The sequence below is a fragment of the Trichechus manatus genome, unplaced genomic scaffold, assembly GCF_000243295.1.
Source record: "Trichechus manatus latirostris isolate Lorelei unplaced genomic scaffold, TriManLat1.0 scaffold00052, whole genome shotgun sequence".
Taxonomy (NCBI): Eukaryota; Metazoa; Chordata; class Mammalia; order Sirenia; family Trichechidae; genus Trichechus; species Trichechus manatus.
The window spans coordinates 3,934,359-3,957,664 of record NW_004443988.1 but is presented as its reverse complement, the minus strand read 5'-3'; the positions used below and the strand labels follow the sequence as shown (position 1 = coordinate 3,957,664).

General features: G+C 38.1%; 1 protein-coding gene across 1 annotated transcript in view; it reads right to left on the bottom strand.

The window, feature by feature from the left end:
- The window catches only part of NCOA1 (nuclear receptor coactivator 1), a 270,561-nt gene extending 265,754 nt beyond the window's left edge, over nt 1-4,807 (bottom strand). The window contains exon 1 of the mRNA XM_023732415.1: nt 4,504-4,807. The gene's annotated coding sequence lies outside the window, so the exon portion shown is untranslated. The remainder of the gene's footprint in view (nt 1-4,503) is intronic.
- Between the last annotated feature and the right edge of the window lie 18,499 nt (nt 4,808-23,306).

Genomic DNA, 23,306 nt, shown 5'->3' with positions numbered 1-23,306 from the left:
CCTTATAAATCATAACATTGAACATCTCCAAGTGAACATATGAGAATGATAACATGAGCAAATTATGTGCCGCAACACTGTATGTAGTACATATTACTAACAATGTACAAAAAAAACAGTCCTAAGTATAGTTCATTGTAACTGGAATACGTAGTAAGTCAGGGACTACCTGTATTTCCTATCAATTCAGGATATAAAGAGATCTGAACTGGCTTGACTCTATTTAGCAAATAGTTAATATCTGACCCAGAGCAAGTAGAGTCAGGCAAAGCACCTATAAACAGAAAGCTGTTTTCTCAAGCCTTATTTCTATCTGGGTGTGCTACAGTCATCTACATGCATACCTATAAATCATCTCATTTAACTGCCTGACAACACTGTGAAAATGGAGGTATAATCCCCATTTGCAGATAAGAAAAGATAAGGGCCTTTGGAAATCAAAGAAATTGGGTATCTTGCCTAAATCAATTAATCACAGAGAAGAACCCAGATAATCTGTAGGTGCAATGCAACTTTCAAAGCAATTCTGGGGTTTCAAAGGAACGGGACATGCTGCTCAGTTGCTCTTGTTAAAAAGAGGATTCATCTGATCACAAACTCAAGATGAGCCTCAAAGATGATACCCATTGCCGTCAAGTCGACTCTGACTCATAGCGACCCTATACGATGGAGGAGAACTGCCTCATAGGGTTTCCAAGGACCTGCTGGTGGATTCAAACTGCCGACCTTTTGACTGGCAGCCGAGCTCTTAAGCCACTGCACCACCAGGGCTCTGGCTCAAAGATGATAAAATGGCTACCAAAAACAGCTTAATTCTGGGCTATATTAAAAGGAAAGAAAAAAAATAAACTATCAGCTGACCATACTCTGTATTATTCTGCACACAGGTAAAGTACTGAGTTTAATTTAGACTCTCAAATTTTAAGAGGACATTGACAATAGTTTAGTCATTACCACAGGTAATATTCCAGCTGAATAAAAGAGTAAACTTTCTAGCCATTAGAGCTTTCTAAAACTGAACTGAATTGCTTTAGGAATACAAGCATTTCTCCTACTGTGCTGGTGGATATAATACTCTCATTTAATTATAAAACATTGTGGGTTTTGATGCAATCACCAACTCCTTTCTCACTTAAATTGCTACAGAAAAAAAATAACTTATTTAAACTGTGACACACTCCAGGCCTTAACCCCTTTTCCCTCTGAAACAGTTTTTATTTATAAAATAACTTTTGATTAGGCAAAAATTTTTAATGCATTATAGTATGTTATGGATTGAATTATGTCTCCCAAAAAGTTTATGTTGAAGTCCTAAACCCTGGTACTTGTGAATGTGACCTTGTTTAGAAATAGGATCTTTGAAGTTAACAACAGGCCATACCAGAGTAGGGTGGGTCTTAATCCAATCTGAGTGGTGTCCCATAAAAAAGGAGAAGAGACTCAGACAGAGGGAAGACAGTCGCCTGACTACGGAGTTATGCTGCAGCTGCAGGCCAAGGAATACCTGGGGCTACAGAAGCTGAGAGAGATACGAGCCTTTGGGGAGAACATGGCCCTGAGTTCAGGCTACTATACTAGCCCTCAAAACCATGATATAATAAATTTCTGGTGTTTAAAGCCACCCACTTTGTGGTACTTTGTTACAGTACCTCCAGGAAACTAAGACACAGTACAACACACTGCATGAACTAACCATCTCTGAAAGTGTCCAAGAAGAAGTTGATAGCCTTTCTGCCACAGATGCTAGGGACTCAGAGGTTGGACTATATGATCAATAAACTTCCTCCTAATTCTCATGTTCTACAAGTGCAAAGCTTACTAAGGCTTTGGTTAAAAAAAAAACTCCATTTAAGACCAACAAAATACTAGCAGGAAGCCAGAGGTGAAACTAATGAAGTGGAAGAAAATCATGTATCGATTAAAATATTATCAAGTGAGTCCAACCAGAAGTTCTTGCTGATGTGTACATTTGGAAGATGAGCATTATTTCTACTGAAAAAGATTGGAATCTACCTCACGCTATATAGAAAAAACAACTCAAAATGGATCAAAAAGCTAAATGTAAGTGCTAAAACTTTAAAACTCTCAAAAGATAACACAGAAATAAATCTCCGTAAACTTGGGTTAGGCAATGGTTTCTTAGATATGACACCAAAAGCACAAGCAACCAAAGAAAATAATAATACATTGGACTTCATTAAAATTAAAAACTTCTGTGCCTCAAAGGACACTACCAAGAAAGTAGGAAGGCAACCTACAAAATGGGTGAATATATTTGCAAATCATATATCTGATAAAGGAACTTATATCCAGAATATATAAAGAGCTCTTACAACTCAGTAACAAAAAGACAATCCATTTTTAAAATGGGCAAAGGATTAGAATAGACAATTCTCCAAAGAAGATATACAAATGGCCAAGAAGCACATGAAAATATGTTCCACATTATTAGACATTAAGGACATACACATCAACACTACAATGAGATATCACTTCATACCCACTAGGACGGCTAGAATTGAAAAGTCTGATAATAACAAATGGTGCAAGAATGTGGAAAAACTGGAAACCTCAGACACTGCTGGTAGGAATGGTAGGAATGTAAAATAGTATAGCTGCTTTGGAAAACAATTTTACAGTTCCTCAAAATGTTAAATATTGTTATAGCCGTTGTTAGCTGCCTCCTGACACATGGTGACCCAATGCCCAACGAAACTAAATGTCACCATCCCCATGACTGGCTGCAGATCAGACTGTTATGATCCATAGGGTATGTTAAACATATGACCCAGCAATTCCACTCCTAGATGTATACCCAAAAAAGAAAAATATATGTCCACACAAAAATCTGTACAGGAAAGTTCACAGCAGTGGTGTCCTATAATAGTCAAAAAGTGGAAATCACCCAAATGTCCACCAACTTATGAATGGATAAACAAAATGTTGTATATCTATACAGAGGAATATCATTTCGTTATAAAAAGGAATGGAGTACTGATACATGCTATACCATAGATAAACACTGAAAACATAACGCTAAGTGAAAGAAGCCAGTCACAAAAGGTCACATATTGTATCATTCCATTTATATGAAATGTCCAGAAGAGGTAAATCCACACAGACAGAAAACAGACTAGTGGTGGCAAGTGGGGAGTGACTGCTAATGGGCACAAGATTTCTTCTTGGGATAATGAAATATTCTGGTATTAGACAATGGAGATCATTACACAACTTTGTAAACATACTAAAAAGTACTGAAAAGTAAAAGGGTGATTTTTATGATAAGTGAATTATATCTTAATAAAAATAAAAAATAAATGGAAGTCTTTCTTGGGAATAACAGAATGTAATGGTCCATATCTAGATTATGTATCTTTCATCACAGTAAAAAGAAACTATGGTAATATAATTCCCAGAATAACAGAAGAACTGCAAGAAGCAAAATACCAAGGTGTGTCCAGGTCAAGCTCTGGGGCTTTCTGATAAACACATTCCCGAAGTTAGCAAAAACAAAGCACATATTCCTACACTCTGCATGGTCTACCCTTGATGACATCAGTCATCAATCCCCAACACCCTTTGCCACTGAGCCTAGACATGGCCATAAATCTCTTATCAACACAGTTCTCCACGTACTACCAATTTGTCATAATCAATAACAAATTGCTAAAGGCTAGACCTAAAGGTACTAACTTCATACATAAGTGCTATTTCTTTATGTCTTAGTCTAGTAGGGCTTGCCTTAATTACACAAGCAAATGTTAGCAGTCAGCACTTTGATAGTGTTATTATTATAAAATATTTCAGACATACAAAAAAGGTATTGAAAAAATTAACATATGATATACCCACTATCCAGCTAAACATATAAAATATTACAGAATTCTAAAATATTACAAATTCAGTTAAATCTCCTTTAGTTTTAATAAGTATTTCTTCTGTTAGAAAAAGAACTGAACTGTGATTATACTCCTGTTCTCAGTTAAAAATACCTATACTAAGCCTAGAAATATGGTCCAAGGAGCAATATCAAGACATCACTATTCACACATGAACTATTAAGCAACCTCTGATATGTGACATTTACCACATATAAAATCTCTATCACTCTCAATTTTAACAAGAGAAGGAAACTCTTCCACATCTCAACAGCAATAGTAATGGAAACAGAAGTTAGAATATGACCAGAGGGTTTCTTCCATCCAAAGGATTTCACTGTCACTTAGCCAAAAGCAAAGGCCTCCACCATCCACCTCTCCTTGAGAAGTCAGTCCAGCACACTTCTCGTTTTAACGTATATACTATTTGTCAAGGTACTTTCACACATAATACCTCATCAACCCCACAAGGTAGATAAATAAGGTAGACATTTATACCCATTTCTATGGACACAGAAAAACAAAGTGATTAAGAGCACAAGCTTCTCAGCAATGGGGCCTTGGACACCTAACTTTGCTGAACTGCAAAATGAAGATGATAATGCCTGGCTTACAGGGTACTTACGAGAATTAGATTGCTGTTGCTGTTAGTTGCCATGAAGTGATTCCGACTCACAGTGAACCCATGTGAATTAGAGTACACAATGCATACAAAGCGCCTGGCACAGAACCTGGTGTAAAATAAGCACTAAATGAATAGTAACTACTACTATCATTGTTGATGTTGTTGCTATTGTTAATTATGCAAGATCAAATACTGCTAAAAAGGAGAGTCAAGACTGAAACCTAGGTCTTCTTTGATTCCACACAGCAGTGCTTCACTTTCAAATGGTCATCATGAGTCCTATCTGTATAGAGTTGTTTTTGTTTGCTGTCAAGTCGATTCTGACTCATAGCGACCCTACAGGACAGAGCAGAACTGCCCCATAGGGTTTCCTAGGCTGTAATCTTTACAGAAGCAGATCAACACATCTTTCCTCCAGCAGAGAGGCTGGTGGATTCGAACCGCCAACCTTTCAGTTAGCAGACAAGTGTTTAACCAATGCCCCACCAGGACTCCTTATCTGTACAGAGTAGACTCTACCATTTCCAGACAACGCTTCCCCTTTCTCATCGAGACATCATGGTGTTCACTTTAGGATCTTTAAGAATCAAAACAAAATAGCACTAAATATCACAAAAAGACAACCAGACATTATGTGCGTCTCACAATACCATCGATGATATCATCATTCCTCTCCCTCCAAAAACTAAACCTTAATCAAGCCTCTAAGTCAAACTACCAATTTATAGGACATATACAGGGCAGAGGAATACGTTAAACTGCACCAAAATTCAGACTATAGGAAGTTCTACAGGACAAACCATCAAGTTCTTCAACAGATAAATTACTAGGAAAACAGAGACAAGAGGAAACCTACAAATTAAAAAATGACTTAAAAGGCATGTCAACCAATTCTGATTTCAAAACAATTTTTTTTTTAAATTCTCCCTCAAAAAGAGAAATAGCAGAAGCCCAATGACCATCTGCCTAGGGGAGCAAATACACTAGTGACATAACCAGAATACTCAGGAATAGTTTAGGCTTTGAGACATTTCCTTTTTCCTACTGTAAATCAATAAATTAGCATTCTGGTTTTTAAAAGATAGGCAGTAACAACACGTACAGCCTTTATTCTGCTTATTCAGCATCTATGGCAAAAGTCATATTCTAGGGAGCATTTTTAAAAACTATAAGGTCGCTATGAGTCGGAATCGACTTGACAGCAACAGGTTTTGTATAGGCTTACAAGTTCATAAAGCGACCGCCCTAAAATCTACAAGAGATCGCAAGAGCAAAGGTCAAGGAAAAAAACAAACAACAGGAAAAGTCAGGAAGGAACGCTTTTGTAATTGAAGATTAAAAGAAAACCCACACCATCAACAGGATTAGCTGTCAACAGGAACTTTCCCAGAAGTAACCCATCCTATAATGTGATCTGAAATATCTTAATGGAAATTATAGCACCTCTCTGTCATCAAGAGGAGCAGCGGTTATGAGCTTGGCTGCGAACCAAAAGGTCAGCAAGTTGGAATCCACCAGCCACTCCTTGGAAACCCTACCGGGCAGTTCTACTCTGTCCTATACAGTTGCTATGAGTTGGAATTGACTCGATGGCAAGAGGTTTTCGGTTTTCTGTCATCAAGAAGCAGCCAGCTTAAGGTAAATTAAATGAAAATTAATCTGAAATTTCAACATGGGCACATGCTGTCTAATGAAGATTACACACTTGTTTCCCATTTTACTCCAAAAATTATTTGAGACAGCTCACAGAGTGCATTAGAGAAAGAAATGAAGACATTGGGGCAAAGAGAAAATAAGGGAGGAAAATAAGATGAAGTCAGAGGTAAATTTACAACACAAACTATATGCCACAAGGTCCTATACAGTTACTAGGGAAGGGCCACCTATATGGCTCTGAACTTCCTTGCAAAGAGAGAACACCATCAGTTGCAATAGTCATGATGACTATGTAACAGAGGCAAAACAGTTGGTTAAAGAAAGCACAGCTTTTCCTAGTACCAAGACCGGAAAAAAAGAATTACTCCATGGGTTCCAATAACAATTACAATGGTGACAAAAACAACAGCAGCTCACCTTCACTGCATGTGTCCTGAGTCAACCATGTTCTAAGTATCTTATATGTATAAACTCACAAAATTCTCACAACATCCTGTAAAGGTAGGCACAATTATTATCCCCATTTTATAGATAAGAAAACTGAGGCACCAAGAGGCTAAGTAGCATACACCAAGGAAGTAGCAGAGTCAGGAATCAAGCCCAGGAAATCAGGCTCCAGAGTACACATTCTTAACCACTGCACAACCCTTCATCCATTAACAAAGTATCTCCCTTAGTGCCTAAGCCTTTGCCTTCGGTTAAAAGCAATATTTGTCTATCAAATATTAGCTCATTTTGTGCTTGGTCTTCCTCTTCCAGATCGACTGCTAATATTAACAGTAGTACTGCTGATAGTAACAACACCATCAATAAGGGCACTAAGACAAAGGAGATCATATACTCACAGGAATTTTATAATAAAAGAAGTACTAAATTTCATAAAGCTATTTGTTTTAATAGCTCTCATTAAAGGCTGATTGCATTACACCAAAGAACAATTCTGCAAAAGCCATTCTACAATAGTCTAAAACAATGCAATCAACATATGTAGTTCTCTGGTGTCCTGACTTAACTAAAAACAAAAATAACTGATTGTTTCTAAAGCAATGGACTGAAAAGTTTTAAGCAATTCTCAGAGTGTTGTTTCTCACTACTACATTTTTTATAAGAATTAGGCAGCAGAGTAAGTGGATACATACTTGCTGGAGTAAAACCAGCTGCTTGAGTTGTTTCCAACTCATGGCAACCCCATGTATGTCAAAGTAGAACTGTGCTCCATAAAGTTTCCGTGGCTGATTTTTCAGAAGTAGATTATCAGGCCTTTCTTCCAAGGCTCCTTTGGTGGACTCAAACCTCCAACCTTTGAGTTAACAGCTAAGCACATTAACCATCTGCACCATCCAGGGACTCCTGCTAGAGTAAAGCTATTCCATAATTCCAATTACAGGTAGCATATATGTTTTCATATTTAATCAAGTACAGAGGAGGGTTAATATCCTCTTAGAAGACTTAAGGAACCTAACTACTCTGTCCTACAGGGTCACTATGAGTCAGAATCGACTCAACGGCAATGGGTTAACCACTTAAGAGTCTGAGTAAGCAGCCAACCTACCTCTCCATGGAGGCCAGCAAAGAAAATATTTTCTTATAGGGCTAAAGTATTTCTCTGACAATGGTTCTGAATCTGCACCAATGCACAAATGGTCAATTGAATCCCAAAGTTCTATACCATTCAGTGTACTCACAATGATTTTGACCTGGAAAATTTTCAAAGCAAGAGCTTCCCAACATTCAAATCAGCCATAAAAGTACTTCGATTAAGCATCTATAGAGTATCTAATTGAGAAATGTACCTCCCAGCTAACTAAATGAATCGGGCAGCTATATAGTTATTGGTATAAACCAAACAAATGTCAAGAGACATCTGTAAAAATAAATAAATGATTTGGGTTTTGGAATAGTAGATCTCATGTCTTTCTTTCTGAAATAACTAGATGGCAGGGTCAGCTGTCTACCAAGGCCATTCCCAGTTAGTATAAATACACCCATACCATAAGCATACTATGGCTACAAAACAAAACAAAAAGACAAGCATCCCAAGAGAAAAGTGAACAAATATGGATAGAAAGATCTTATGGAAAAAAAAGGTCAATGGTCAGGGAACTGCAAATGACAACAACATTATACTATTTTCACCCATCAGACAGGCCCAAATAGAAATCACTGATAATACCCAAAGTCAATAAAGGGAAGTGAAAGCAGCAAATATCATATACTGCTGATGGAAGTGAAAACTGATACAGCCTTTGGGAAGGGAAAGACAATTTAAAAGGACGTTAAGTTTTTAAATGTGTATACCCAATAATTCCATGGGTATATTCTCATATATGTGCAAAAACAAGTATGAACAGGGATGTTTACTGAAACATAGCTTCCAACAGCAAAAAAACTGGGTATCTAAATGTCTATCAAAAGAGTGATGGTTAAATAAATTACAGAATTTACCCATCCAATGTAATGCTATGCAGCCATTAAAAAGATAAAATGGCTCCTTCATATTCTAAGAGAAAGACAGAGAGATAGATGTGCTAAGTTTTTTAAGTGGTTATCTCTAGGAAGGGGAGAGGAATGGGGAAGAAGGTAAAGGGGGTCTGAATTAGTCAGACTCTTACAGTTTCAAGGAAACCCTGGTGGTGTAATGGTTAAGAGTCAGTCTGCTAACCAAAAGGTTGGCAGTTCGAATCCACCAGGCGCTCCTTGGAAACCCTATGGGCAGTTCTACTCTGTCCTATAGAGTCTCTATGAGTTGGAATCGACTTGACGGCAGTGGGTTTCGTTTTTTTCAGTTTCAAGAGGCAGAAACCCAATTCAAAGTAGCACAAGCAAGTTAGGCAACCGATTAGCTCATTTAACTAGGAAATGTAGGGTGGATCTTATTTAAGGTAAAACTGGATTCAGAGGCTCCAATGCCACCCGATAGTCATGCATGCAAGTATATGCATGTGTGTGATTGTGCATTTGTGAGTGTTTATGAGAGAAAGTCTGTTTCAGTCAGGTCTGCTTCTCTCCGTATGTTGGCCTCATTCTTTCCTATGGCAAATGGGCTTCCCTCGTGGCCAGGCACCCTCTATCTTCACTCAGCTTAAAAAAACAAACAAACCCATTGCCGTCAAGTCAATGCTGACTCATGGCGACCATATAGGACAGAGTAGAACTGCCCCATTGGGTTTCCAAGGAGCAGCTGGTGGATTCGAACTGGCAACTTTTCGGTTGACAGCCGAGCTCTTAAGCCACTGCACCACCAGGGCTAGCAACCCCAAAAAGAATGAGTCCGCCCCTCTCCCAACATCTGTTTTTCAATCTCAGGGAAAGGTTCTGGTCATGTGGCCATCCTGCAGCAATCACTCTGTCCAAGGGAATGACACATTATGACATGCCAAGACTGGGTCATATGCCCATCGCTTGGCCAAGGAGGAGGATACTGTGACCTGAAAAAATAAAGAGGAATAGGGGGAGGGGCTCACTACCGAAAAAACCAAACCCATTGCCATTGAATCAATTCCAACTCATAGCGACCCTACAGGACAGAGCAGAACTGCCCCACAGCTTCCAAGGAGTGACTGGTGGATTCAAACTGCCGACCTTTTGGTTAGCAGCCACAGCTCTTAACCAGTGTGTCACCAGGGCTCCAGGGGCTTACTAGACAGGCTAAATTGACAGCCACGATATAATTTCCTGCAGAGACTTTCACCTTTTAACTACTGTTGTTGGTAGGTGCCATCCAGTCAGTTCCGACTCATAGCAACCCTATGTACAACACAATGAAACAATGCCCGGTCCTGTGCCACCCTCATAATTGTTGTTATGCTTGAGCCCATTGCTGCAGCCACTGTGTCAATCCATTCCACTGAGGGTCTTCCTCTTTTTCGCTGACCCTCTACTTTACCAAGCATGATGTCCTTCTCCAGGGACTGGTCCCTCCTGATAACACGTCCAAAGTATGTGAGACGAAGTTTCACCATCCTTGCTTCTAAGGAGCATTCTGGCTGTACTTCTTTCAGGACAGATTTGTTCATTCTTCTGGCAGTTCATGGTATATTCATTATTCTTCTCCAACACCACAATCCAAAGGCATCAATTCTTCAGTCTTCCTTATTCACTGTATGCATATGAGGCAACTGAAAACATCATGGCTTGGGTCAGGTACACCTTACTCCTCAAAGTGACATCTTTGCTTTTGAACACTTTAAAGACATCTTTTGTCACAGATTTGCTCAATGCAATATGTCGTTTGATTTCCTGACCACCGCTCCCATGGGCATTGACTGTGGATCCAAGTAAAGTGAAACCCTTTAAACTCTACATACTTATTTCTTTCAATTTGTTATTAGAGTGTAGTTATGTATTATACGTATGGTCTATCTTTTAATTTAAATAGGAGAAAACTGTTGGGATAAACTCAGAAAGAAAGGCTAAAGTCTAAAAAGTTCAGGAATAAAACTGAAAAAAAAAAATACTAAGCTCATCTGGGCTTCCTAGTCTTACTTGGCCAACATTTTAACAACCACCCAATTGTCCTTATCAAACCAAACATTAGAATGACAAACGCAAATGAGGAAACAAGTTCTAATTAATTAGCAGTATGTTGACAGGAGAAGGAAAAAGACCTCCAGAGAAATTTTATGAAGTCCTCTGACTGCAAAAAGTCATCAATAGTATTAGAAAGCCCTTTACTCTCTCACACTTTTCTTCCTATAATCTTACCAGGCAAACAGTGTATGTAGAAAGATTTAGATCAGTTATACTGAAGCCAAATAATCACTTTCCACCTGTTACGAATAGCCACTCTAAAGATGGTAACAAATGAAAACAGAATTTATAATAAACCCAAACCCATTGCCGTCGAGTCAATTCCAACTCATAGCAACACTATAGTTTAGAGCTGAACTGCCTCATAGGGTTTCCAGGGAATGGCTGGTGGATTCAAACTGCTGACCTTTTCCGGTTAGCAGCTGAGCTCTTAACCACTGTGCCATCAGGGCTCCAGAATTTATAATAGCTACCCCTAAAATGATGGTACACTCGACTGGTACACTAAAATGATGGTACACTAAAATGATCGTTAGCACTCGACTGCTAACCTAAAGGTGGGAGGTTCAAACCCACCCTGTGGCTCCATGGGAGGAAGACCTGGAGATCTGCTTCCATAAAGATTATAGCCTAGGAAACCCTATGGGGCAGTTCTACTCTATCATATGGGGTCACTATGCATCAAAAATAGACTGGATGGCACCTAACGACAACAACCCCTAAAACAGAGACATCAGTAAAATTTCTCCTCTAATTGTCCCAAGGGTTACCACTCAACAACTACAAATTCTGTTCACAAATAAATTTAGTATTAAAAATTCCATTTAGAATGACACACAAAAAGAGCAATTTCTCTTTGCTTCAATGATTCCACCCAACAATTCTGGTACTCATCTCTTTAAAGAAAATTAATTCTGCTATGGTGAGGCAAAGACATTTACTACTCACCAAATATTCCTGTTCTTGCCCACACTTCCTAGCCCTTCAAGTAGTGCTATAGGGTCGCTATGAGGGTTTTGGTGTTTTTTAGTGCTGTGTGGCTGCTTTTGGCCAATGGGCTGTAAGAGGAAGTGATGTGTGTCCCTTCAGGGCCAAAGCCAAAGTAATCAAGGAGGCTCCATGTTCCAGATGGTGCAGCAAATGGATTTTATTATTTTAACTAAGGAACTCTTTTCTTCATGTTCTGTGGGACTATTTTATAAGCATCATTCCAAATCCTACAAACCTAGTCCAACTTCTACTTCCTCCAGGAAGCCTACCCAGACCATGCTAGGCTCCTGGCATCATCAGTAACAAACTTAGGCAACAAAGGTGAGCAGTTCAAACCCACTAGCTGATCTGCAGGAGAAACATGTGGCAGTCTGTTTCCACAAAGATTTACGGCCTTGGAAACACTATGGGGCAGTTCTACTCCATCCTATAGGGTCACTATGAGTCAGAATCGACTCGAAGGTAATGGGTTTGGTTTTGGTTTTATACTGTAGGTAAAACACTGTGGATACAAACTACTATAATAAATGGCCTCCACCCACTATTACTTATAATCTGGTTGGAGACAAAGGGCACAGATGTAAAAACAGAAACAAGGACACCCGATAAACAAATTTCAAGTGAGAACTAAAAATAGTGTTAGAGGAGTTTCCCATATATCTGAGCATCTAAGTCATATACTCCTATGGGACATCTTTTGCATTATTTTATATTATTTTTTAATCTGTGTATGATTTAAAGCAAATTCTATAGAAATTATAATCTACCTGAAGGGCGTAAGTATATACATATATATATATATATATATGTATAAATATATTATACTTTCATGGCACCCCATATTATCATTCAAACAACAGGTATTCAATAAAAATTTATCTTTTACTGAGGAGAAAAATTGAACAGGAGTATAGCAATCCTCAAGAAATTAGGAATTTGTATCACCCACACTGCTAAGGCAAAAGAGGAAGGAATTCCAGTTTTTCTGTTACCCATAGCAGGTAGAGTTCTACACTCGAGAACAGTGACTCACCAGCCTATCTTAGGCTTAAGAATAGCCAACTCCTTATGTTGTAATACTACATGCTCTCCAAGTAACATCTGATTTCCAATTCAGTTTTCCAAATACCCAGAAACCAATAAGGAGAATTCCTAGGTATTATATATGAGTTGGAATCAACTCAACAGCAGTGGGTTTGGTCTATATATGAGTATTCCAAGCACCAAAAATAATGTCTATTTTCGTAAGTACATTAATAAGTAGCATTATGCTTTAATCAATAGAACTTAACCAAATATTTTAATATCTATGTGTGTAAGACACTGCAAAGGACAAAACAAAATATATCCCTTTCTGCCATTCTCATACCCTAATTTGGGAGATAGGACACATGAAAAAAAAATTCCACACAGTACAAGGCAGTATATAGAAAGTATCAAATGAATAATAAAGAAAATAAATACAAAAAGAGTTCATAGAAGGAAGAGATTACTTTTAAATTTTATAGTCTGAATACTTCACAAGCAAGATGGAATATGAACTGAGCTTTAAAGGACAGGAAAAATTTCAAAAGGTACAGACTAGGATAAGGGAGAACATTCTAGCAAAAGGAATGGTAAGGAAAGGGGTGAAAACAGAGAAGCCCACGGGGTGTTTAAGGGACAGTAAAGTGACAGTTTTATTTCAAACAACCAGTTTATTGGGACTGACTAGTGGAAAATGAGACCAGAAAAGCAAGTTGGTGCCAAAAAACAGAAAGCTTTAAACACCAGGCTACAGAACAACTTTATCTTGACCCTAAAGAGAAGCCATGGAAGATTTTTGAGCAAAGTAACACAATGAAAGTAAAAATTAGGATTCCAAAACAAATTTTAGGACAGATTGAAAAATGAACTAACTGGAGACAGTGCAACTATTTTAGATACCACTGCAATAATTAGGCCTGAATTACTAAATTAGAACAATGACCAAAACCAAAAAACCAAACCCACTGCCACTGAGTCAATTCCAACTTACAGTGACCCTGTAAGACAGAGTAGAACTGCCCCATACGGTTTCCAAGGAGCAGCCGGTGAATTGGAACTGCTGACCTTTTGCTTAGCAGCCGACTCAACCAACCACCATCCCACCAGGGCTCCCACTACGCCACCAGGAACAATGACAGTGAAGAGAAAAATAAAGAGATCTAGGGAGCTGACAGAACTAGGGAAGTCTTTTTTTTTTTTAGCATGTGTCAAATCAGACCCTAAGGACCCTAAAAAGCTGAGATTCAGAAGCTGAAGAGCAGTCAAAGGAACAGCAACTGTAAATCCCAGCCTACCCAACAAGGCCTCTCTATTGAATTGACACTGGGCTCTTACATATATATATATATGCATTCCCAAGCATTCCCATCTCTACACTAATACGATAGATCTACTCTCTTTATTGGTGGTTGTAAGAAAGAGGTAGAAAATGATATATAAAAGCAGCCAAGTGATGAAGAGCTTGGTAGTTTTGCAACAAACAGACAGAGCTCAAACACCTGTAAAGGCCAGAGGCACTGTAATCACATCTATTGCAAAATGGAAAAACAGACTGCAAATCCAGTCATACTGCAGGCTTGAATAATGACATCAGATGTATCCATTAAGCTTGGCAAGAAGGTAAGATTGGATGAATAGAGTCATTGAGGTCTCAGTCCGCAAGAACAGAGGTTCTTAACCTTTCGGGCTTTGAGGGAGGTCATGGACCCTTTTGAGAATGTGGTGAAAGCTACAGACTCTCTCCCCAGAAAAACGCATGAACTCACAAAATTCTGCACATGATTTCAGAGTATTCAGAGTCCCTAAAGCCTATCTAGAGACTCTTACTCTATGAACTTCAGGTTAAGAACCCCTAATATAGAATAGTGATTAAAAAAAAAACCAAACCCATCGCGGTCAAGTCGATTCTGACTCACAGTGACCCTACAGGACAGAGCAGGACTGCCCCATACAGTTTCCAAGGAGCGTTTGGTGGATTCAAACCACCGACCTTTTGGTTAGCAGCCATAGCTCTCAACTACTACGCCACCGGGGTTTCCAAAATAGTGATAACCATACATTTTTATCATATACCCCACAGTTAAAAGTTTTTTGAGTAAGAAGCCCTATTATACATGTATTTACTTATAAATTATATACACTAGCCCCCAGACACCCTTTTAGCTCAGTGGTGAAGTCACTTCCGAGGTTCACTGTTCAGCTGGGCATTGGACAGCCCCATAAAACAAAAAAGGACTAATGAGGCACAGCAGTCCAGCTACAAGGACTAGAAGGCAGAAGGGGACAGGAAAGCTGGTGATAGGGAACCCAAGGTTGAGTAAGGACAGTGATGACGTGTAGTGGGGTTGTTAACCATTGTCATAGGGCAACATATGTACTAACTGTTTAATGAGAAACTATTTTGTTCTGTAAACCTTCACCTAAAGTGAGAATAGCAGCACAACTGGAAGAGCATAGTTGATGTCACTGAACCGTGCATGTAGAAATTTTTGAAATGATGTATCTTTGGCTATGTATATTTTCACCAAAAAAAAAGGTCAAGAAGGGAGAGGGTTGACATGTCGTGGAGTTGTTAACCAATGTCATAGAACAATATGTGTACTACTGTTTAGTGAGGAACTATTTGTTCTGTAAACCTTCACCTGAAGTACAATAAAAAAAAAAATTATATACACTACACTCCACACCAGCAAATTACATAACTTGTAAGTATACAAAAAAAGAAATTTAAAAGAATGAGATAATAAAATAAACAGCATTTTTTTTCTTTTTTTTTTTTTTTTTTTACTGATGACATAAAAGCTCTGCGTACTTCCTAATAAAACCAAAAAAAACCCACTGCCATCAAGTCGAATCTGACTCATAGCAACCCTGCAGCACAGAGCAGAGCTGCCCCATAGGGTTTCCAAGGAGCAGCTGGTGGATTCGAACTGCCAACCTTTTGGTTAGCAGCCAAGCTCTTAACCACTGCGTCACCAACGCCCCACTGTACTTCCTAATAAATACTGTTACTAACACCATTACTTTTGGAGACAGTAATGAGACTGAACATGGTTTGTTATTTTTTAACCTTGCTTTCACACTTTCTAATATAGCAACTTGAAGGGCTGGTTCTAAATTCAGTCTATTTTGATAATAAATAACTATTTCATTTGGTTTTAAAGGCTATCACAGACACACCAAAAAAAAAAAAAAAAAAAACCTTCACAAAGATAAGTAAAACCAAAAGGAAGAACTGCATCACTGGCTGCAATGAATAAAACATATTCAATTTTCAATCCTATTCACTACTTACACAGAAATTTTTGCTAAAATTCAGTAAGCATGTCTCTGTATTTCCTGACAATCAGTGGTTCTTACAAACTAATTAGATGGAATTGTCTTTTTATAATTTCAGCATATAGGCTCAAAAACCACTAAACCATCTCTTTTACAGGTTAGAAAATTTTGTTTCCAAGTTAAGTGCATATATTAAAAAGTTCTTAAAGTTAATATACATTTTCAGCAATTAAATCCAGTAATGATGGAAATTGTTCCAAACATCCATTTGCAATACTCTCTCGCCATAGCACTGAAACCTTGTTTTGTTTTGAAAGGTAGTTAACTTTCTGAGTCACTGTTAAGAACTTGCCATATTCAAAGGGACAGAGTAAGTATATTTTTCACAAATGTTTGCTGGGTAGCATATCATGCATAACCACTTGTCTGAGAATATGTCAGCAAATTTGGGACACATGTCTCTCTGTGAAAGAAAAATTAGTAAGTCATCTTTAAGTTAGACAATTCTTAAGTCTTTCGCCTAAAGATAAGCAGTTAACACCTATGAAATATTATACAAAACAATGTATTGTTAAGAGTCTACTATTTAAAATAATAAATCAAAAAATCTAATTAGCCAGGCCCCTATAAACTGCAAAACATTACAATATACTGAAAGTGAATAAACTCCCTTACAAACCTCTAATATTTCTTCCATTTCCCAGATAGTTTTAAATAAACCCCACGTTAGAACCACTGCTGTAAAAGTGCCTCGGTTTCTAAGCGTCAAGGCTCTGTATCAGCACCTTCCAACCAATTTCCCTCGGATCCTATCAAAGTTTAAAATAAAGATACTCCAATAACATTATGTCCATCTCTGAATTACTACCAGTTTGGCAAAAGACACAATTGCAGCACATTCTGTGACACCAGTTGTCTTCAACACTGTTCCCTCAGTGTGATGTTGGCTAGGGGTACAGTCAAATAGTAGACTGGACTGGAACAAGGTCCAAGACTCTTCATGACATATCCTGCCTTGTCCTTTCTGGAACATGGCAGGGCATAAATAAATCCATAAAATAAACCAAGAACTATATAGAAAGCCAAGGGCTTTCAACTTATATGGCCAATCTCACTAATACAGCGCATATTTATATAAGAAGGCAACGTTTGTACACTTAAAAAACAAGTCTGCTGTTTATCATCTTAAAGAATGTCAATTGATGATACATTGTTTAAAAGAATAGCTACTGCTTCAAAAAAAAGTGTAAGGCAGTAAAAAAAACTTTGTACTAATGTCTATTCAAAAAACAGTCTGTTCTCAAATATAGATAAAAATGAGTGAATAAATTCCCAGTGTAGTAAGTCTTACATATGGAATCATTTCAAAAAGTATGAAAATATAAAATTTGGGGTATAAAACTTGCCAAGAAAAGATCCACGTACCTTCATTTGGAAAATGGACATTTCTCATTTTCATCCAGATCTGCATACTTTGCTGCTCTCCACTACCTCTCTCCATTAGAATCCTTCAGTGTCTTGCTACTGCACCTAGACCATCTGGTTTCCTCTCCCACCTCAGCCGGTGCCACACTCCTCCTCGCACTTTTCCCCCTTCATCACTCCTTAAATAACTCTAAGCTTTTCTGCCCTTTCATCTTTGCTATTTAATAGTCCTGAATATACTCCTTTCCTCACTCCATCCAACCCATGTAGAAATCATCCCAATGCCAATGCTCTTGTCCACCACCAAGTCCTCCATGAAACTTGCCCTAATCCCTCTCAAATGACCCTCCAAACCCTCAAAGTACTGTTTCAGTACCTCTGTCACAGCACTCATCACATTCAATTAGTATTAAAGATATTTGTGTGTTTGTCTTTATCATCTCTCTTAGGTCATAATCTCCCTAAGAACAGGATCTATATCTTACTGTTTAACTTCCCTATGTTTTAACTACACAGCACCTTAAACAAAGTAGGCACTCATATAACTATGTCTTGAATGAATGATTGAATGGCTACTTAGAAATTCAATTACAGACTTCCTGTACCGTCTGGAATGAAGAGGGAGGTATGACTTAGACTGTGCAGAACAAATAACTTTTCCCTGATTTCCTACAAATAAGCTCACAAAGTAACGCCATAATTACACAAACAAGGGCATTTCATCCTTCAACTATCTAGTCAACATGGTGGTATCTTTATATATACACACATATACTCACAACAGAATACCTTCTATTGTTAATCAAATCTATGCTAGATAAGAAAAGCATGTAAATATTTTAACTATATAAGCAAACTAAAAATTAAAGACATAATATAGTAAAGCTATCAGAATAAGATCAACCATTCAAAATAAAAGTGGAAACACAGAGAATGACCAAGCAATCTGTTCCAAAAGAAAAAAAATACCCTAAGCTTTAGCTATTTAAATACTAACAAAACGTGAGGGGCAGAATTTTATTGCAAAGAATCCAAAACCATTCAAGATAAGCTTACCTAGACAAAAGCACCAAAGAATCAACATTACTAAAGTACAAAGGTGAGACCAGAAACAGTTTGAGAATCTTAAAGTGACACTTTCATTAAGTAGCCAGTATACATGATTCCTGAGTCTCTGGGTGGTACAAACAGTTAACACACTTGGCTGCTAACCTAAAGGTTGGAGGTTCATTACGCCCAGAAGTGCCTTGGAAGAAAAGCCTGGTGGTCTACTTCTAAAAATTCAGCCACTGAAAACCCAGTGGAGCACAGTTCTACTCTGACATAAATGGGGTTGCCATGGGTTAGGATCAACAACGGCAACTGGTTTTGTTTGGTTGGTTTTTGGTTTTTTTTAATATGGTATGTCTCAGTTATCTAGTGTTACTATAACAGAAATACCACAAGTGGATGGCTTTAACAGAAATTTATTTTCTCACAGTTTAGAAGGCTAGAAGTCCGAATTCAGGGTGCTGGCTTGTTATGGACTGAATTGTGTCCCCCAAAAAATGTGTGTCAACTTGGCTAGTCCATGATTCCCAGTATTGTGTGACAGTCCACCATTTTGTCATCTGATGTGATTTTCCTATGTGTTGTAAATCCTACCTCTATGATATTAATAAGGCAGGATTAGAGGCAGTTATGTTAATGAGGCAGGACTCAATCTACAAGATTAGGTTGTGTCTTAAATCAATCTCTTCTGCGATATAAAAGAGAGAAGTGAGCAGAGAGACAGGGGGACCTCATACCACCAAGAAAGTAGTCCAGGAGCAGAACACATCCTTTGGACCCAGGGTTCCTGTGTTGAGAAGCTCCTAGACCAGTGGAAGATTGATAACAAGGACCTTCCTCCAGAGCCAAGAGAGAGAAAGCCTTCCCCTGGAACTGGCACCCTAAATTCGGACTTCTAGCCTCCTAGACTGTGAGAGAATAAATTTCTGTTTGTTAAAGCCATCCATTTGTGGTATTTTTGTTATAGCAACACTAGATAACTAAAACACAGCTCTAGAGGAAGGCTTTCTCTGTCAGCTCTGGGGGAAGGTCTTTGTCTCTTCAGCTTCTGTTTCCTCGTTCCTTGGAGATCTCCATGTGGCTTGGCATCAATCTTCCCCCATCTCTGCTTGCTTGCTTGTTGAATCTCTTTGATATGTCACCTTACACTAATCCAGCCTCAATAACACAACAAAGACAACCCATTCCCAAATGGGATTATAACCACAAGCATAGGGGTTAGGATTTACAACACATATTTTGGGGGGATATAATTCAAACCATAACATGGCCCCTGAGTCATCAGAAAGGAATGAGACTGCATGAGTTTCCACAGCACATGGAGTATGGAACAGAAAGAAAGCCCAGAAAAGAAAAGAGGCCTATCACGTGGCCAAGTGTGGCAAGCATACTTGGAGGGAAGCCAACTTAAAGGTATGAATGTGATTTAGAGTCAGACAATCTGGGCTCAAATGTCACATTTACCACCCACAAGCTGTGCAATCAATCTTACAGCAGCCACTTAACTTCTCTGAGCTTTGTTTCCTCATTTATAAAATGTAATACATACAGCTAGCCCAGTACCTGGCTCAGAGACCACACTCAGTAAATATTTACTGACTGTGAATCAGGGCCATAAAAGAAAAAGCAGACATTTCTCTTCAGGCACTCTTTTGTAGTTTTTGAGAGAGGGGCCTTAATTAATTCCTGATTAATAGATACCTTGTTAACAATATTAGAGAGTCAGTTTTTGGTCAAAAAATAAAAATACTACTCCTTTCCTACTAGCTTACACATTACTCAAAAGCTTACTGGAATTTTTAAAATTTTAAATATTCTTGTAGTATCTTTCCAATAAGAAAAGTAATTCTCATAAAGGTGCCTTGAAGCCAAATACTTAGGTTCTCACCCAAGTATTACCACTTAACACATGATCCAAGAAAAACTGCCAGACCTCAGTCTTCTCATCTGCAATATTTTAAGGCAGTTGTCCTAAATGGCCATTCCAAAAAAAAAAAAAACCCATTGCCATCGAGTTGATTCTGACTCATGGTGGTCTCATGGCCATGAATACCCCCTAACTCTAAATGCTGTGGTTCATGCCATCTGAAGGATTTTCCAATCTAATTAAGACCAATCAACATACAGTAAAATGACAATCTCTCCAAAAAAAAAAGGAAAAGAAATTTATTACACAAAACAAACTGAATGGTGCTAAGCTAGTAACAAAAATCAAGATTCTGGAGAACATACTAGCTTTGACTCTGATTTTGAAGGTCAAGAGAACATAAAGGAAAAGGAAATATAATTTAAATAAAGAAAATGAAATATGTAAAAGCAAAGAAGCATGCTATCTATGGGTGACTGTAACACTTTCTTCATTTATGTAGCACTTTACACTTTACAAAGCATTTCTGCATATACTATCTGCAGCAAATTTTCTGGACTGGAATATACAAGAATCAGTTTCAATGATTCATATTCGATAAATCTGTCCACAGAGTCTCCACTAAAACCAATAACAACAAAAATACATTTAAGAAAAGAATTTATTGTATAATAAATTAGAGAAGTAAATGCATGCAGGCAAAACAGTTACACCTAAAAATTATAGAATTTTAGCATAAGAGATGTGAAATCAGACCAATATGCTCATTTAATGATAAAGAAACTGAGGCCCACAGTATATGTGACTCCCATTACTCCATGTGCAAAATGACAGGAGGAACAGATTGTAAAACCAGAAATAAAGGGGAGAATCCAAGAAACTGCAAAGAAAGAACCAAAGAATTTAGTGATGAATTAGCTCATGATGTGTCTTAGGTTATGGAAATGTAAGAAAAAATTAATGTCTTACTATGTGCCAACAATTATGCTAGACACACCTTGTTATTCAATAATTTAAAGATTATAACAATACAAAGGTAAGCACATTATCCAAATTTTAAAACATGAAAACCTGAGGTTTAGTGTGGTTAAATGATTAGCCTGAGGTTACATTGGTGGCATAGTGGTTAAGAGCTTGGCTGCTAACCAAAAGGTCAGCAGTTCGAATCCAACAGCCACTCCTTGGAAACACTACAGGGCAGTTCTACTCTGTATACGGTTGCTAAGAGTTGGAATCTACTCAATGGCAATGGGTTTGGTTTTTGTTTTTTGTTTTTTCTATCTGGGAAGAGCCGGGACGCCATTCCCTGTCTGTCAAAGCTCCATTTCTAAAAGAAACTTAACAGTTAACTCAAAATTATAAGCCGGAGGGGGCAAAATCAAGTATCACTCTGGATGCATTCAATTATCCAGTGTTCTTAGAATTCTGGTCCTATTAATGAGTGTATTTCAGCTCTGTGCTTGCACCTACTGCAATCAGCCTGATCTGTCTGTTTCTAGTGGTCAGGTCCATGGCTTCTCAGTAAAGCCAAACTTCCCTGCCTTCCATACTGAAATATACCTATAAGGAGAGATTGGAACAAAATATATCTAAGGTTAGGGTGATTATATTGGTAAATTCCAAGTCTGAAATATACCTATGTGGAGAGAGACTGGAACAAAATATATCTAAGGTGAGAGTGACTATATTGATTAATTTCAAGTCTGAAATATACCTATGGGGAGAGAGACTAGAACCAAATACTAAGATGAGGGTGACTAGATTGACTAATTTCAAGTCTTCTACAATTCCTCAAGTGACTACAGCTTCCATTTTGGCATAAGCTTTTCATCTTCTAAATATAACTATACTAAGCTTTTATAAAAGCCTATCACTTAAACATGCCTCAATAATACTGTGTTGCAGATGGGGGTGTGAGGGAGGAAGCATAGATACAACTACTCTCTCTACTTGCACTTCTGTAATTGGACCTGTATGTTGGTGTCAGTGTTTTGTAATTATTTCTCTTATTCAACCACTTACCCTGCAGAAATATAAAATAATCATTTCTATACTCTATATTAGTCCAAATACTGTGCACCCACAAACTGTTGTCTAGAACTAAGCTATTGAAAAAAATCATGACCTACAAAAAACTACTTCCTTCTTAAACTAAGTAACCAAGGAGGGTACCCAGTTGCCACTAGCCCATTTTATGATCTCTGACCTCACATGTTGAGAGAAAGGCACAAAGTATTAACTTCAATATGAAGTACAGAGAAGGAAAGGCTTAACATGATTAGACTTCACCTCCAATGGGAAGAAAAAATCAGAGACCACAAGGCCCATCCTCAGTGACCACTGACCAATAGGCTAAGCAACTAGTTAACCTGGGGAGAGAGAAGCAATAAAGGAGAAGTCCTTTCCCACAATCCTCTCTCTCCAGATAGGTGTGAAAGTTACACAAGGTGAGGAAAAATTTTTATGGTTCTTCAGTCCAAATTGTATACAGTGCTCTGTCATCCAACTCCTGAAACATATGTATTTCACCCACCTCCACCTCTACCTCCATAGACAATGTTTGTAGGTTACGGTAGAAAGGAGCCTGCCACAATGCTTTTGGACCTCTTCCAGGAAAGCAGTTGATGACCCTTCGAGAATTCCTGTGGTTATCATATTTAGAAGGCAAAAATCACCGCCAAGACGGTAACGAGCATCCTGGGAATCTCCTATGCCCCATGACTTAAGGGATTCTACTAGGTGTTGTGTGCTTGTACTCACCTCCTATACTGCTCTAAAATGAATGCTATGTTAGGCCACGTGGCCTAAGGCCAACCAAATCCATAAAATATGCAACGTAACATTCAAACTATGTGGAGCCCTTGGGGGATACAGCAAAAAAGACAAACGAAATTAAGGAACAGAGATAGTAGTATCTCTCTATGAGAATATAAGTGAAATTGATGATAAGTGAAATTGATGACAACGGGGCAGGAAAGAC